Raw genomic sequence first — 16,422 nt, 5'->3', positions numbered from 1 at the left:
TTCTTTGACATAGATGACTTTCAACCACCTTCCTCTTAAATCCTCCCCCTCTTCAAAGAGCTGGTAGAATGATTCTCCTAAAACATAGTTCCTCCCCTTCTCAAAAGCCCTGTTGCAACCCACTTGCTACAAAATAAAGTCCAAACTCCTTAGGATAGGTGCTCATTAATCTACTTTGATCACCTATTGCTTTTTTACTCCTGAGACCCTGTGGCCCTCTCACACCAGCCTGTCCTGCCTTCTTCCTTTACCTCTGCTCCTACCTGTCATTTTTCTGTCTAGAAATCCTTAAAAACCCTCTACCTCCCCCCATGAAGCCTTCTCAGGTGTTCCTAATTCAAAGCACCCCCTCTTGCTTCTGTTATAAGAATTATCTCACTCTGCCACACAGTTAAAGCACAGTAAGCCAAACCTGTGTGCCATATACACGCTCCACTACTGTGCCCATCGCACACACAGCTAATAGATCATAGTGGTTTTTTCCACTGAGCTCACGTGTTGTCAAGAAACCCTTCTCAAAACAGAGCCTCCAACAGCAAGGCAGCTTTGAGATGAAACTATCTGCTAACCCAGGACTGTATTATTATTTTCCAACAAATTAGTGTCTTTTACTAAACTGCAAGCTACTAGAAGGGCTAGTGTCATATTTTTGTCTTTATACTCCAGAGCCCACAGTGTTTTGCAGAGTAGGCAATCAATAAAGAATATCTGTAAAATCAATGAACATATGAATCAATGAATGAAGGAGATAGCACTCTTTCATTCAGTAGTTCCAATCTTTCAGGGTAGCCAAGGAATTATTATAAATGATTCATAAGTCTGTACGGCACTGTAAACGATAACTGCAAATTAAAGAAAAAAACGTTTCACATGTATATATTAGTATTTTTTGGATGTAGGCATATGGTGTTGACTTAATAAAATACAACTCCAAGCATTCTTGAGTTTTTGGGTTTCAGAAAGATGGCAGAGTGCATATATTGGATATTACAGAATATGCTGTGCAGGACATTTTCCTTTTGCCCTCCAGATCCCCTTGCCACCCCCACTAATGCGTGGGGCCCCAGTGGCTCACCTTCTGGTCTGCATCTCTGAGCTCCCTTGACTCTGGTGTCAGGAGGGGTACCACCAAAGAAAGCTGCCAGCAGGACATCTACAGGGAAGGGGAAAAGCCAGCTTGGGTATATATTTCCCAAGACTTCTGTTGATTTGCTACCAGCTGGCTCCTTCCACCTGCTAAGGCCTTAGCTCCTGATGGCAGCTCCCTCCCATGCTGCTCTCCCTGGATTCCAGTAATGCTTTCTCTACCTAGCCCTTTAAACCTAGGAGTATTCACAAGTCCTGGTGTACCAAGTAATCCCTCCTTTGTCCCTCCTGCACCATCCCTGTTCATCCCTCAACCCACCCACAGCCTTACAGACAATCCCTTTACTAAGGTCTCCTCATCCACTTGTTCTAAGTGCCCCCATCTCTTCCTGCCAAGACCCTGACCAATAGGTGTCCTCACTGAGATCTGGGGCAGTATCCTATAAGCAAAAACATTAGTGTGTCTGCAGTAAACTGTAAAAATACACATACCAGGAGGGATAAATACAAATGATAAATAGCCTCCTGTCAGTTCAGGTGATTTATCACTAGATAAGCTCAGGTCTGAACAAGTTTTACAGTCATATGATTCATGAAAAAGCTTTCAGATTAGAGAGCTTTGGGGATTTGGGAATTATAGATATGGGATTATGGACCTGGTAGAGTCTGTTAACATTTTTGGCATTCTGGGAACCTCTGGGCTAGGGGTTCACAGTACAAGACTGTGACAGCTGGCTCAGCAGCAGAGTAACCAGGGATCCTGGGAAAGATTCTCCATCTGGGAATTGGGTTGATAAACTGCTCCTAGAGTGGAAAGTGTACATTCAGAGCACAGAAATAGCACTGGCATTTGGAGTAATAAAGCAATGGTAGAGGGAAAATTCGTTTCCTATGCATACTGCCCTGGATGTCACTGCAGCACCCAGCACTGAACCGAGAACAGGACACCCGGGTGTCAGCACCAACTCTGCCAACAGAACGCAGGACCCAAGCAAATGGCTGAATTGCAGACCTGTTTCTTCACACATAGATGAAATAAAACATTTATTCACTGAGTACTTACCATGTGCCTGGTTCTATTCTAGGCATCAGAACCTCAATTCATGGAATGCTCACAGCAGCTTTTTGAGATAAGTATTACTGTTAGCATTTTCATTTTACAGTTGAAGAAACTGACTGCATTAACTTGTCCAAAGTCACCCTGGCTAGGACATGGCAAAGCTGGGATTCAAACCCAAGGAGTCTATCTGGCTCCCTGCATCCAAGCTCTTAAGCACTATATTTCTTCCTTTTTTTTTTTTTTTTTAAGACTTATTTATTTGAGAGAAAGAGAGCATGCAAGAACGTGTGCATACATGAGCAGGGGAAGGAGCAGAGGGAGAGTGACAGAATTTCAAGAAGACTCCCTGCTGAGTGTGAAGCCCAACTTGGGCCTCGATCCCATGACCCTGAGATCATGACCTGAGCCGAAATCAAGAGTTGGGCCCTTGACCAGCTGAGCTACCCAGGTGTCCCTATATTTCTTTTTCATAAAAGGTTTGCTGAGGTTCAAAATACACTCCTCCTTTATACTATAATACAATGGGTCATCGGATTTATTTTTCTTTGTGGCAGCGTTCCATAAACCTATTTAGCATTTGGGAGGATAGATATCACTAGCATATAAAAATAATGATGAAAACAGTAATAAATGAAGAGAGAATTACACATATTTTCCATGTACAACAGTAAGGTGGTTCACAATTTCTTTATACATAAGAACAATTCATTAATTTCTCTCAGAATGTGAAAGTTAACTCAGTATTTCATTCTGCCTTGTAAATCTGTCAGCTGATACAGATATAAAGCATTACAGAATACTATCATATGTGACCCTGGGTGCACAAAGACTGCACTTGCCAATTAAACCCGAGGAGGCAGAGTGGTAGACCAGAGGGTCAGACAGAGTTAAATCTGAATTACGAATTTGCTACTTACTGTTTGTGTTACCTTTATTTCTCTCCATTTCTATTTCCTAACTGAAGAGTGGGGAATCTCCTCTGACAGTTGATGGGAAGATAAAATGAGAGAGCACCTTTAAAACATCAGTCATAGTGCTAAGCAATCTTAGACGCTGAAGAGATGTTGGTTTCCTTCTCTCTTTTTTACTATTCCCTGTCACCTGTCCTCTACCTCAGCCCTTCTAGAAGCAACATTTGAATTCAACGCTCAAGAGTAAACAACCTGATCTTAGGAATTCCAAAGGCATTTCATAACCTTTACTGAAAGAAGAGTCAGAGTCAACTCGCATAATGACTCACCTGGAAAAGCCTCAAAAACTCTGGCCCCTGGGTGTTAGTGACACTACAGTAAGTATTATGAAGTACGGTGATATTCCAACATATTCAGTCCTACCAGGAGAGGCAAGAAAACAGAGCATTTATGCAAAACCTCAACATGGACAAAAGGAAAGTGCCTCTTGTGGCCTTGGCTGCTTATCTGGCAAAACTGCTACTAGAATAATCACTTAAGACCAGAACAGGAAAACAGCTGCAGCTGCACTGAGTCTTTGCTGCTGCTGACTGCCATTCCCTTAGCAAGAGGGCTTGAAGTTACATAGTCACTGGTCCTATCTTGCAGGAAATGAAGGCACAGTTCTCTCCTACCTAGGGGAACATGTTGATTCTGTCAAAACTCCTTACATGCATTCCAACTTCCCCAACATTCTCTAGAAAGAGTGGGTCAAATTAGGGTGAATAAATGCAAAATTTCATTTATATAAAGAGGAAATATTTTAATTAACAGGTATTTTAAAAGTATTCAGAAAGGTAACATGTAAACCCTCCATCATTGGGTCAGCTGATAAATCTTGAATTGTTATCCTAAGATATTTCTCAAAACTTATTAGCACTAACTAAATTATACAAATTTATTATCTGAATGCTATTATTATGACACAGAAATTTTAGACTACTCTGATTTTCCTATTGCTTTCTTAGCATCTATTTTTAAAGACATATCAGGTCCTATTTTTCTTCAGTAATTATTCTGTGCTCTATGATCAATTTGGTAATTGGGATAACAGACTATGTCACCACGAGAACCTGTCAGTCAGGTTGAGACTTGTGTTATTTATATGATAGACATAACTGAGTCACTTAGGTCACTTAACTGACTTCTACAAATAAACTGAATCATTACTGACTGGAAATAAATCACTAGCAACACACCCAGGCAGAGTGAAGGAAAGAAAACCAATCAGCCACAGACATGAAGCTTTGGTCTAAAGAGACTTGCATTATGGAATACTTTCTGCAGTGCTATACTTTGCAATTATACAAGGGGGTTTATTTATTCATCCATCCCTCCATCCATCCTGAGAAGGTACAATCATCATTAGTACCTACAATGCTAAACACCAAGAATGTAAAAAGAAATACGAATTTGAAATCACAGTCTTTGCAAGAAGTAGGAGTAAGCGTTGGAGTAGGAAGTCATCAAAGAATCTCCCAGAGGAGGTAATGCTAGAGATGAGTCTTAAAAGATGAATAACAATTGGCCAGCTCAGGTGTGGGCAGTTGGGTGTGATGAGAAGGGTATTCCACAAAGAGATAAGAAACTGAAAAAAAGGTACAGAGAAAAGAAACAATGTGGCACATACAGGGAAGCACCTTTAGTTTAGCTTTGCTGGACAATAAGGTGTAAAGGAGAGAATGCTGGAGATGAAGCCAGAGACAGAGGCCAGGCACTGGGGGAGGGAGCAGGGAATCTGAATGCCATGTGAGGAGTTTAAACTTTACCAAGTTCAGATGGGAAATCCACTATAGGTTTCAAACAAGGTAGTACTGGGATCCTCTTGTGCTTTTAGATGGTCCCTCTGGGCTCTGTACAACCTGGTCTGCACTCAGCTCTTCTGACCTACATCTCCTGTGCTTCACAACCTCCTTCAGAGAAGAATGTACATGGGAGCCTGGGGAAGAAGAAAGCCTGCTGTAAATGGTCAGATGCTAAGCCCCAAACAGAATCCTAAGAAAAAGCCCAAGATGAATTTTAAATAGCTGTTAAGAAGTTTAGCTTAATGCCTCAGCAAGGAAGCTGAGAAAAGGACTCTATCAATCCTCTCAGTTACCTGGTTTATTTGTCACCCCAGGCAGTAGAGACCATCTGACTTGGAAAGTGATAAAATAAGCACATCAGGTTTCCACTGAGTAGAGGAGGGGGTGAACAGGACAGTGAAATGCTTGGGAAGCAATATGGCATGCAGGGCTACCAAGGAGGAAGATTTATTATGAGAGGTCTCTGGCTGCAAACCACAAAAACATTTCTGATTCTGAAACAGGAACAATGTTTTAGAAAGATCGTGAGACTATCACATGAAGGAAGGTCAAAGCTGGAGAACAAGGTTTGGGACAGAAATGAGAACACAATCTTGCCAGAATACAGTCTTGCCAGGGTGTTTTCTATAAAATTAACCGATTTTAACTTTTCTTCCCATCCTTGCTTCATTCTTCTCAGGATACAAAATATCAGAACATTGCATCAGATTGGCTATGCTTAGGTTGCATGCTTATCTTCCATTAGACAGTCCCTGGGTGTTAAATAAAAGTCTGGCTGAAGTGGCCTTTAGCAACCCCCTTGCCTTCCTTCTGTAATGGCAAGCCAGGCCCCAAGATCACACACCATGTTGGAGGACAGTCCCTAAATTGACATTTGGGTGCATTTAGGTAGAAGGAGTGGATTCTGAGACACCAACAAATAATCAGTGTCTACTACAGCAAGGTTTGCTGAAGACTCAGGGAGGCATATCTGGCCTAAAAGCACCAGCCAAGAAGCACAGTCAAGTCATGGAGGTACACGTATCCAAGAGCTGGGAAGGGAAGAGGTCTTACAGAGAGTGAAGTGAAGAAGTAATGCCCAGAGAAAGAACACACTTGCCCACCTTGCAGTTTTGCCTAGATGTGGCCCAAAATTATTTCCTGAAGTTCACAAATCACATGGACCTGTGATTTTGTGATGAGAATAGGAGGGTTCAAATTCATATTGCTCATCAGTTCTCAAATATGGCTCAGATTACATCATTCATAAGACTTACATGACCTGACCTGAGTCACCTGGGTCTGGAGATATATAACTGAAAGTATAATTTTAAAGTAAGTTTGTGAAATGCTGGTTGAAATGGTAATGGTGGAAGAAAGGCAATGTTTGAAGCAGGACAGACATATGAATAAACTCTGTTTCTTCCATTTAGTGCTACAGGACTATGAGCCTTTACTTAATCTCTGAGATCTGATTTTTCTCATCTGTAAAATGAGAATGGTAATACCTACCATACACAGTTTTTGGTCAGGATTTAGAAAGGAAAACTTAGAAAATCGCTGTGTACATAACGTTCAATACACGTATATTCCTTTTATTATTCTATGCTTTCAAGAAATTGTTATTCTACCTTCTACTTTATTAGCAGTACCTATTTGAGATTTCAGGGAAATTCAATAAATTCCAGCTACCATTATCAGTCAACCAAAGAAGATAATTCAATATACTCCAAAGACTATAAATATTTCTATGGAAAGGGTCATGACTGTGTTAACAGAGCCATGCATTGAAACTGAGCAGGTAGAATGCAGGATACTCATGTTTGTTTGTCACTTGAAACATTAGTCAGTGATGTACCTAGTTATTATTCATTATTATCCAGCTCAAAAAAGTCATAGAAAGCCCGAATGCCTTGGCACCACAGGCCAGAATACTGGCATGCCACTCAAGAGGAAGTCTTGACTCATAGCACTGGCACTCCAGATCAGTCACTTCTGGTTGGTTTCTCAGAAGGCAGCTAGCATACTTAGTATATGATTCTGGGACAAGGTAGGTTTAAACAACTACGTAATGAATAAGGAGCCTTCTTCCACTTAATCCTCAGTTTTTACACCTACAAATGTAAAATGAAACTACAGGTATGCTACCTGGCTGTGCCTTTCTCAAAAAAAGTAGGAGGACTGGAAAGTCATAAGACAGCAGTGCCAATGGGCCTCAAAACTAGAGAACAGCATGCTGTGTAACTTGTGCCCCTGGAGTTGTGCGATGCAGCCATGTCAGAATGGCCTAAAAAATAGGAGTATAAGGCTAAAAGAAACAATAGTTGTAGTAATAAAACTTGTGTTGAGGGAGAGGCCAATTCTGATCTGTGCTCTGTCACCTGATAGCCATGAGACTATATATTAATATCGATGTATATTTTTCCCTGATCCCTTTCTTTAGAGCATTACCCTGAGTGTCTTTATACAGGAGCCATCCTTAGGCCATGCGGTCTGGATTGAGCATACCCAGAGCCCCCTGCCTCAATGCTTGCCACATAACTCAGGCCTGGGTGTAGGAATGGGTTTTTACCAAAGCTGGGCCACTTTCCTGGGACCTCTGCCAGATCTTCATAACAAGAATTTTTTTCTTTCTCTGTAAGGATAGTGCAACCCCTGCAGTTGCAAGTAGCCATCTTGCTACCCCAAAACTTGTGTGATCTATCTTGAAGCCAAGGAGAAGCAGAGATACTTGGGACCCTCCTAACAGCATCATCTGACCCTCTATTCTGAGGCATGTCTGAAGCAAATACTACCACTTCTTTCGCTGCTTAAGCTAGTATGAGTTGGGTTCTTATATGTCACAACCACAGAATAATAATAATAGCCAGCACTCACATGGCTATAAACTCTGTTTCTTCCATTTAGTACCACAGGACTATGAGCCTTTACTTAATCTCTCTGGGATCTGATTTGTGTTTTACACACTTGACTCCCTTAACCCCCGTAACAGCCGCATGAGGAGCTACTGTCAATGTTACTGTCTCTACTCTACAGATGGGAAATGGGAGCACAGAGAGTTGAATTCACTCAGGTCAAACATCCAGAAAGAGATACAGGTGGAATTCAATCCAGGTAATCGGGCATCAGGGTCCAAGAACTTAGCAACTACACCATTGTGAACCTGGGGGGGGTGGGGGGACAAGCAATTCAACATGTCTGAGCTTTCAATGTGAGGAGCAAATACACAACATTTTATCAGAGCAGGCTCTTAGTAAATAGCAGTGATTGCAGTATTTGTGATTATTTCCCTACTTCATTCCATTTCCTTCATTCTGAGTGGTGGTTGGTGGGTGGGAATAAATGACCTTACATTTACAAACAGCTCTGAGGATTTGCAATGAATGCTGGGTTCTAAGAATCTTGACAGTCTGTTCCCTAAAAACAAGTAACAGTTCTGTTCCTTTCCATGAGAAAGAATGAACCACAGTTCGGACCCATAACTTGATTGTCTGTCCTTGTAGCCATCACATGTAGGAATAAATGGTCACTTGAGGCTTGGCTGTTTTTAAAAAATCCTCTCAAAGTGACTGAAAAGAGGCTGAAGATGATGAGCTACTTGAGAATTAGTATTAATTAACAGTGCTTCAAAGAATTCAGAATCCCTTTGTTCTGAATTCATTTCAACTGCTAATGGTGGAAAAGGGGGATATTTCCTAAATTAGATGAATTCCTGTTCTCTACAAATCACAAATCTGGTCCAAATGAAATACAATTCTAAAGGTAATCTGGATAGTAGAAATTTACCTTGAGATAACTGCAGTCATTTGCAGTCTGCTTCTTTTATAATTTTTTACCCCTGCAGCTTCCCCATTCTTACTTAGAACTGTTACCCTCTGCAGAAACAGGCCAAACTAGCCACTTCCCTCTTCTTGGCTGGTTTGCTCTTCCAGGTCCCTCTGATGAAGAGCAATGTGATAGGTGCCAAGGCATTCCTGGGTATCGTCACTTGGCTATAGCTATCAAAGGGAAAAAACACCCCATTTATCTCCCTAACTATAAAACTACAGTATTGGTTTCATTTTGTATTTCCCAATATAACATTCTTCCTGTTCAGCCAGAGTACAACTGCTTTAGTATGAATTCTCCAAAGAAGAATCATAAACAGATAAAAGAAGTTCAACAGTGGCACCTGGGTGGCTCAGTCAGTTAAGGGTCAGCTCTTGGTTTTGGCTCAGGTGGGGATCTCAGGTGGTGAGATCAAGCCCCATATCAGGCTCCAAGCTCGATGTAGAGTCTGCTTGGGATTCTTTCCCCTTCCCTCTCTCTCCCCCTTTGCTCCTACCCACCTCCCTCCCCACTCCCTCCCATATGCTCACCCACTCATGCTGTCTCTCTCTCTCTTGCTCTCAAATAAATAAGTAAATATATTTAAAAAGAAGTGCAACATGGTCTCACGGCTATCAGGTGACAGAACAGAGATCAGAATTGGCCTCTCCCTCCAACACAAGTTTTATTACTATAACTAGTGTTTCATTTAGCCTTACACTTCTGTCTTCAAAGCCATTCTAACAGGGCTGCATTGCATAACTCCAGCGGCATAAGGTACACAGTATCCTATTCTCTCCTTGAGGATCACTGGCACTGCTCTCCTGTGAATTTTTGAGTCCTCCTACTTTTTAGAAGAAGTTGCAGTAAGGTAACAGTCCTGTACTTGTATTTTTACATTTGCAGATGTAGAAACTGATGAAGGTGTCATAGTTGGAAAAGAGAAAGGCTAAAGCTTTAAGTTCAGATTTTCACTTTCAAGATGGGCCCTTGAAGACATTCCAGATATACTAGTCAAGAAAATTAGGCTTTTCATGACTAGAGCTTAGCACTTGAGTTTCCTAAATTGTAAAAACTTCCCATTAATAACAAAAGCAAAGTGTGGAAGACTGAATGTGGAGATTTTTAAACCATGACAAGGCTGCAGACAGTGATATAAAAAGAAGGGCAGCACTGCTCCCACACAGAGGATACTTGGATTGGAAACTCTCAGAGCTTGGGAGACATGGCAAAGAGAAAAGAGCATTATACTCAGGAAGGGCTATCCAATCTGTCCCTTTCTGGCTTAAATCTCTGGGATATAGAGTAATATGAACAGTAGGTTTGAGTATTTGAGGATGGAGAAGCTTATGTGCCATCCCCACCTGAAACTCTGGAATGAGGCATCCTGCAAAGAACTTAAAATGACCTCCCAGAAGCTGTCACAGAAGACCTAGAGAGGACCAGTAATGTCCAATGTCCCCCAGTGAGAAATGACTGGCAAGCTCAAAGGGGAATCACTATAGTTAAGATGAAATGACTTTGTGACAGAGGGCCTCAGGGTTGATAGCCCAAGCTAGGGAGTCAAACAGTAGGTCTAGCCAGACCACAGGGGAGCCCCAGGGCCAGAAAGATCTGAGGTGTGGTCCTAATGAGCAGGGGGAAATGCTGGAGCTCCCAAGGGACACTGCCTATGCCTACAGAGTGAACAGGAGCTCCACCAGCAGTGGGGGCAATATGAAGAGCCACCCCTCCCCACCTCCTACCACCAAAGAGTAAAGCAGGTGAGAAAAGTTTGAAGGACTTCACTAGCCCCACAATGTTATAAATGTCTCCTGTGCCCAGACACAATCTCAGGATACCAAGCAGAAGATAGAAGCCCATCAAAGAAAAGAAGAATCATAATGGGAAATTGGAATTTTGATTGACTGAGCTTAAGTCATGAATTTAGTGATTTCCTAAAAAAGACTTCTTTAAATCAAGATACTAAGTGTTTTTGAAGCAGTATAATAGAGCTGAGTTCAAAGACAGATGAACAAAGGTACACCTTCTGTAAATCTGGCTTGTGACTGTATTCAAAACCCACTGCATGAAGATAAATGAGATGAAATTCTGTCTTAAGAAGTGTATAATTTAGGGGTGCATTATAAGGTGAAGCACTGAAGCTAGGAGTTTTCTGCCCTATAATTTTGCATATGATTGGTCTTGACATTTTATGAATAAATACATTTCATGCTTATAAACTGGGCCTATGAGGGCTAAGTGAGAATAAAGTCTAGGGCAAGAAGAGCTAATCTTCTACTGCAGAAATATGATGCCAATTGAGAAAAACACAGTAGAGCTGGATGAAAGCCCAATAAAGGATAATCTAACTAATCACCAAGTTGAGAAAGATGCTTGATGAAAAGAAATACTACGATGATAAACCAGTCAAAAAATGAAAATGCTGAGAGGGAACAGACTGATGTCTCTTGGTTTTTTTCTAAAATATTGCAATCATCATAAGCCATTACTCGATCCCAATCCAAAAAAATTAAAAATGGGTTGGCTAGCTCCAGGGTCTGATTCACTCTTGACAATTTTTTTTGACCTAATAAACCCTACATGACATCAGAAGTAACATGATCTTAGGTATTTGTATTTAATGTGCTATGGAGACAGGCAAGGTTCATATGGTATGTTTAATGCTCTTGCCCAGGAAACATCCCAGCAATGGAGGATCTGTTTTCAGAAGATTCCAATCAAGAAGGGACTTCCCTCCAAAAGACTTTAAAGCCAGACACTGAGAAAACCCAGATGTGATGCAGAAGAATGCTTGTTACCCAATGAAACCCCAGCCACAGCAACACTGTCCACATGGAGCACCTTCAGGAGACATTCAGAGAACTGCAGACTTGCACAGTCACTCCTAGGGCAGACAAGTCTCACAACTCAGAGTGGGCTTTGGGAAAATGCATAAGAAATGGCTTGACTCTGTACCCAGGACTTTGAAGCAAGAAGCAGACATCTCAGGACACAGCAAATTTTGAGTTATGGCCGCAATTTGGGCCATGTAGCAGATGAGGTGGCTAGGCCAGCAAGGCCATTCAAACACAAAAGATAAAGCACTGTCATCAATTCGATAGCAAAGAACAGACACCTGTATAAAAACACATTCTGCTTCCTTTATAGTTACTTTTACATGTTCAAAATTGTACAGAGATCTTATTACAGAATATGGGTTTAGTCATTCTTAACAAATGCTTTTGATGTCTCCATAAAAATCTAACTTAAATATCCCCGTCTGCATGGATCCTAACTGGTTATTAAAATCAAGATTCTGGTAAAGAGTGGCAAGGACTTTTTTTTTGGTGAGTATGCTAAATGGGCTATACTTACTTATGCTTCTCCACGTAGTTTTGAACCTCTTGTGTACCTAGGCTGGAGGATGTGATTTCTTCCACATGCTCCTAAGTCAGGATCTAAAGTCCCCATACTTGTGCCAGTCGTGTGCTGCAGCTGATTTGTGCTGGCTCGTCAAAGCTAGTTATTAAATTTTTAGGAATTTTGTGAGCCAGTTGTTAGACACAGCTGTTATTAAAAATGAATTAAATAAACTTACAATTAAATAATTTATATTTAAAACAAAGGTAAGAGACACTATTTAACTACATTTTACTAATTTTTATGCCTTTGAGACTATTTACGTCTGTTGTGCCTATTCACAGTAGAAATACCACCTAATGGTATGCTACTGTGAATCTCTTCCCAACTCTGCACTCTGCACTCATGCCAGTAGTCTGCACTCAAGCCATGGTGGGATATTTACGCCAAGAAAATCAGCAATTTACTACAAATGAGGGCTTGATTGTTTTGTTGATTGTCTAGAATTTTAAAAGTGAAGTAGAAATTGTTTACAATACAAATTAAACCTACAAGTATATTGTACCTGTAGCCATTACATTGTAAATAACACAAATAAACAAGGAAATATTCTTCCATTATTCAAAAACTATTTTCTGATTCAGCAAAGAAGTGAGTCATGTCATCTACAAAAGAGTGATGTCCTGACATACAACTTGATTGTTTCACTGTTGTCTTCCTGGTTAATGTAAATGCAAAGATCAACCAATATTCATGTCAGAACTACACTCATTCATCAATTGCTACTATAGCTTACCAACAGATAGAAGGGTTCAGCAAAAATAAATCAACAAAAGTATTTTATGAGAATCAATTGGCTGTAGGAAGTTTCCAATAAGGGTATAGTGTATTTATTATTATTTGTAAATAGTGTGGTATACAGCCTAAATATACGTTTTATAATAACCTTATATACGTATAGAACACATACATTTTTTTTCCCAGAGAGACAGTTGTTAAACATTTATCAGCAAACCACCACCTGTGCCCCACTCTCATATAGGGAAAGGGGGAACTGGTCCATTTTTATTTGTTAGTTTTGTTTTTACTCTTAGGACAGTTACCTCTTTTTATTGAGAAATATCTAATTTCGGATCTCTGCCTATTGGCCCTTTGTTGTTTTCTACAGTGTCAAAGCAGCTTGCCTTAAGTGCTACAAGGAAAAGGTGGCAGTAATTGCCTATTTTCTTTACAATTAAAAGTGGCTTTTAAAGATGAATATAGTTGACCCTTGAACAACATAGATTTGAACTGTGTGGTCCACTTATACGCAGATTTTTTACAGCACAGTTCTGTAAATATATTTTTTCTTCCTTACGTTTGTTTTTCCTAATAACATTTTTTTCTCTAGCTTACTTTATTGTAAGAATTCAGTATGTAACACAAATAACATACAAAAATATGTGATAATTGACTGTTTATGTTACTGGTAAGGTTTCCAGTCAACAGTAGTTGACAGTCAACCCGTTAAGTTTTGGGGGAGTCAAAAGTTATACCAGATTTTCAACTGTGGGGGGATGGCGCCCCTAACCCCTGCATTTTTCAAGCATCAATTATATGTACAGCCTGCATTATCTGTGCTAATAATCAACCTGATCCAAAACATATTAGTTGTGCCTTTGAAATTATTTTTATGAGTTTGAAAAAGATTTGTTTGTAAGAAAATGACTTTTTTTTTTTACTTTTTAAGAAACCAGTATGTACTCTGAGAACCACATTTTATTTTTTTAAACATTTTATTTATTTATTTGACAGAGAGAGACACAGCGAGAGAGAGAACACAAGCAGGGGAGTGGGAGAGGGAGAAGTAGGCTTCCCGCTGAGCAGGGAGCCGGATGCGGGGCTGGATCCCAGGACCCTGGGATCATGACCTGAGCCGAAGGCAGATGCTTAGCGACTGAGCCACCCAGGCACCCCTGAGAACCACATTTTGAACCCAGATCTGCAACCTACCAACTCTGTTATCTGCTTAGATAACTTCCCTGTACTTCAGTTTCCCCATCTGTGAATGAACATGATAATGGAATCTACTGCATAGAGTTGTTGTGATAATTAGATTAGCCAATGTGTGTAAAGTATTTAAAACCATGCCTGGCACACAACAGAAGGCTTGCCGTTATCATCACCACTGCTATTACTACTACAATTGCTGCTGCACAAAGAAGTCAACTCACTGACTTACAGATACTAAAAGTAAACTGTAAAGAGTCCTGACCTTAGATTCATGCTGGTGCAAAAAAAAAGTGACTTACCAAAGATCACACAATTTGTAGTATTAGAACCAAAACATGTCATATCTCCTGATAATCTATTCTCTTATTAAGCTATTGGCTTCTTTCTGAGCTTTTTATTTATCTTAACTAGTTAGTCAATTTCCAGGAGCTATGCAATTCTTTTATGAAAAAGAATGCTTTTATCTAAGCATACTAGGATGCTGTACAGGTATATTGTCCAATATGGTAGCCACTTGCCACATGTGGCTACTGAGCATTTGATGTGTGACTAGGGTGAACTGCAAAATACTGTAAGTGTAAAACACACACAAGATTTTGAAAACTTCCCATAAAAATAAAATGTGAAATGCTCATTAATAATGTTTATGTTGGTTACAAGTTTAAATTATAATATTTTAAATATATTGGGTTAAATAGAATATATTATTCTATTTACAATTAAAAGTGGCTTTTATAATATAAATAATATATTATAATATATTATATAAAATATATAAAATTAATTTCACCTGTTTCTTTTTTACTTAACGTTGCTTCTAGAAAAGTTAAAATTGCATATCTGGCCCACATTTGTGGCTTGCATTATATTTATATTGGACAGTCCTGCTCTATACAAGAGTAATCTCTATGTCCAACTTTGAAAGCTGAAAATATTGTTCTGTTTAATAAATCAAGAAGTATTCTTTGGCTCAAAGGAACTATCATCCACCTAGTCATCCAAGGTAGAAATCTAAGAGGTATTGATGACCCTTCCCCCTCCTTCCTCCACCCCACACACAATAGTGGTTGAATCATTCTCAAATCTCTCTCCGTCTCCATCCCTTCTACCAGTGCAGTCCTCACCATTCCTTATGTGGACATTTCAACTCTACTTGGCCACCAGCCTTGGGTCCCCAAAATCCATCTCCTACATTGTTGCCAGAACAATACGTATCTGAACACAAGTCAGATCATGGCACTTTACTGAGAAAGGCCCTTCCCTCGATTTCTATTAACAAGTTTACTGGCATGACACATTCCCCTAACACTATGACTTTGACACTGCTTACTTGTCCAGCCTCATCTTAACTCCTTGCACATGCTACCTTTGAAGTGATACAAAGAAATTCTTAAATATGCACATTTTGTTAAGTATTCGGTTGTGGTGGGAGTGTGAAGAGTGGAGAAGAATGGAGAGGAAGGCCTGGGCAATGGTATGAAATGATTACTTATTATATTTATAAACTCATTAGTAAATTTTTTTAATGAAATACAAAACACAGATTCAACATCCTACATGTCCTGGCCAATGTGTTAGAAACAAGAGAAAAAAACCCGAGATTGTATGGTTTTATCAGACACATGTTAATATGACTCCTCTGGTTTCCTCAAAACTGTGACCTCCTGAAATAAAATTATATATGAAAAGAGTTTGGTGCCTGGGACATGAGTGTATATTTAATCCACAGTCACTTTCTAACCCTTTACTCATATCTCACCTCCACCAACCCTACGCCCATCATCATAAGTCTCTAGGTGGAAGCCCAGGAGATGAAATCCAAACTTGCAAAAATAATGGACAGTTTAAGCAAGAGATCACTTTGAAGGCCTTTATCAATGTCACAGACCACTGATTACCGAGGAGCTTAAATATATGTTATTGCACGGAAGAGCCTTATTTATTGAAAATAGTGAAGAGAGAAAAAGAAGAGCACAGGAGGCAGCGTGAGCAATAATTGGAAAAGAAAACACATTTCATGCCTGCTTCTTTCCTGACAAACAAATAAGAAGAAAGAAATCATGTGAATGGCCAGGTTATCTCTATTTCAAAAAGCGTATATCATAATATACGGAGATACACTGGAGAATTTCACTTAGTAGTAACATGAAACTTTCATCTTGATGAAAGGTAATTTGCTTCTAGCTAACATTCTCACTAACTATCCTGCTCAGTAACTAACTTCACTCTCCCTAGTAAATTCTAAAAATTAAAACATAGTTCTATAATAACTGACTTACATACTTATGTAAATCAATAATTATGGAAACATCATTGGCACCTTGATGAAAGTTGCCATTTTCACTGTGATAATGCTAAGATTTTTTTTCCTTCAGAGATGTAGAGTCCATTTTTTAATTTT

The sequence above is a fragment of the Halichoerus grypus genome, chromosome 13 (genome assembly GCF_964656455.1).
Source record: "Halichoerus grypus chromosome 13, mHalGry1.hap1.1, whole genome shotgun sequence".
NCBI classification, from domain to species: domain Eukaryota; kingdom Metazoa; phylum Chordata; class Mammalia; order Carnivora; family Phocidae; genus Halichoerus; species Halichoerus grypus.
The sequence above is the reverse complement of the archived record's forward strand: the minus strand, read 5'-3'. Positions refer to the sequence as shown.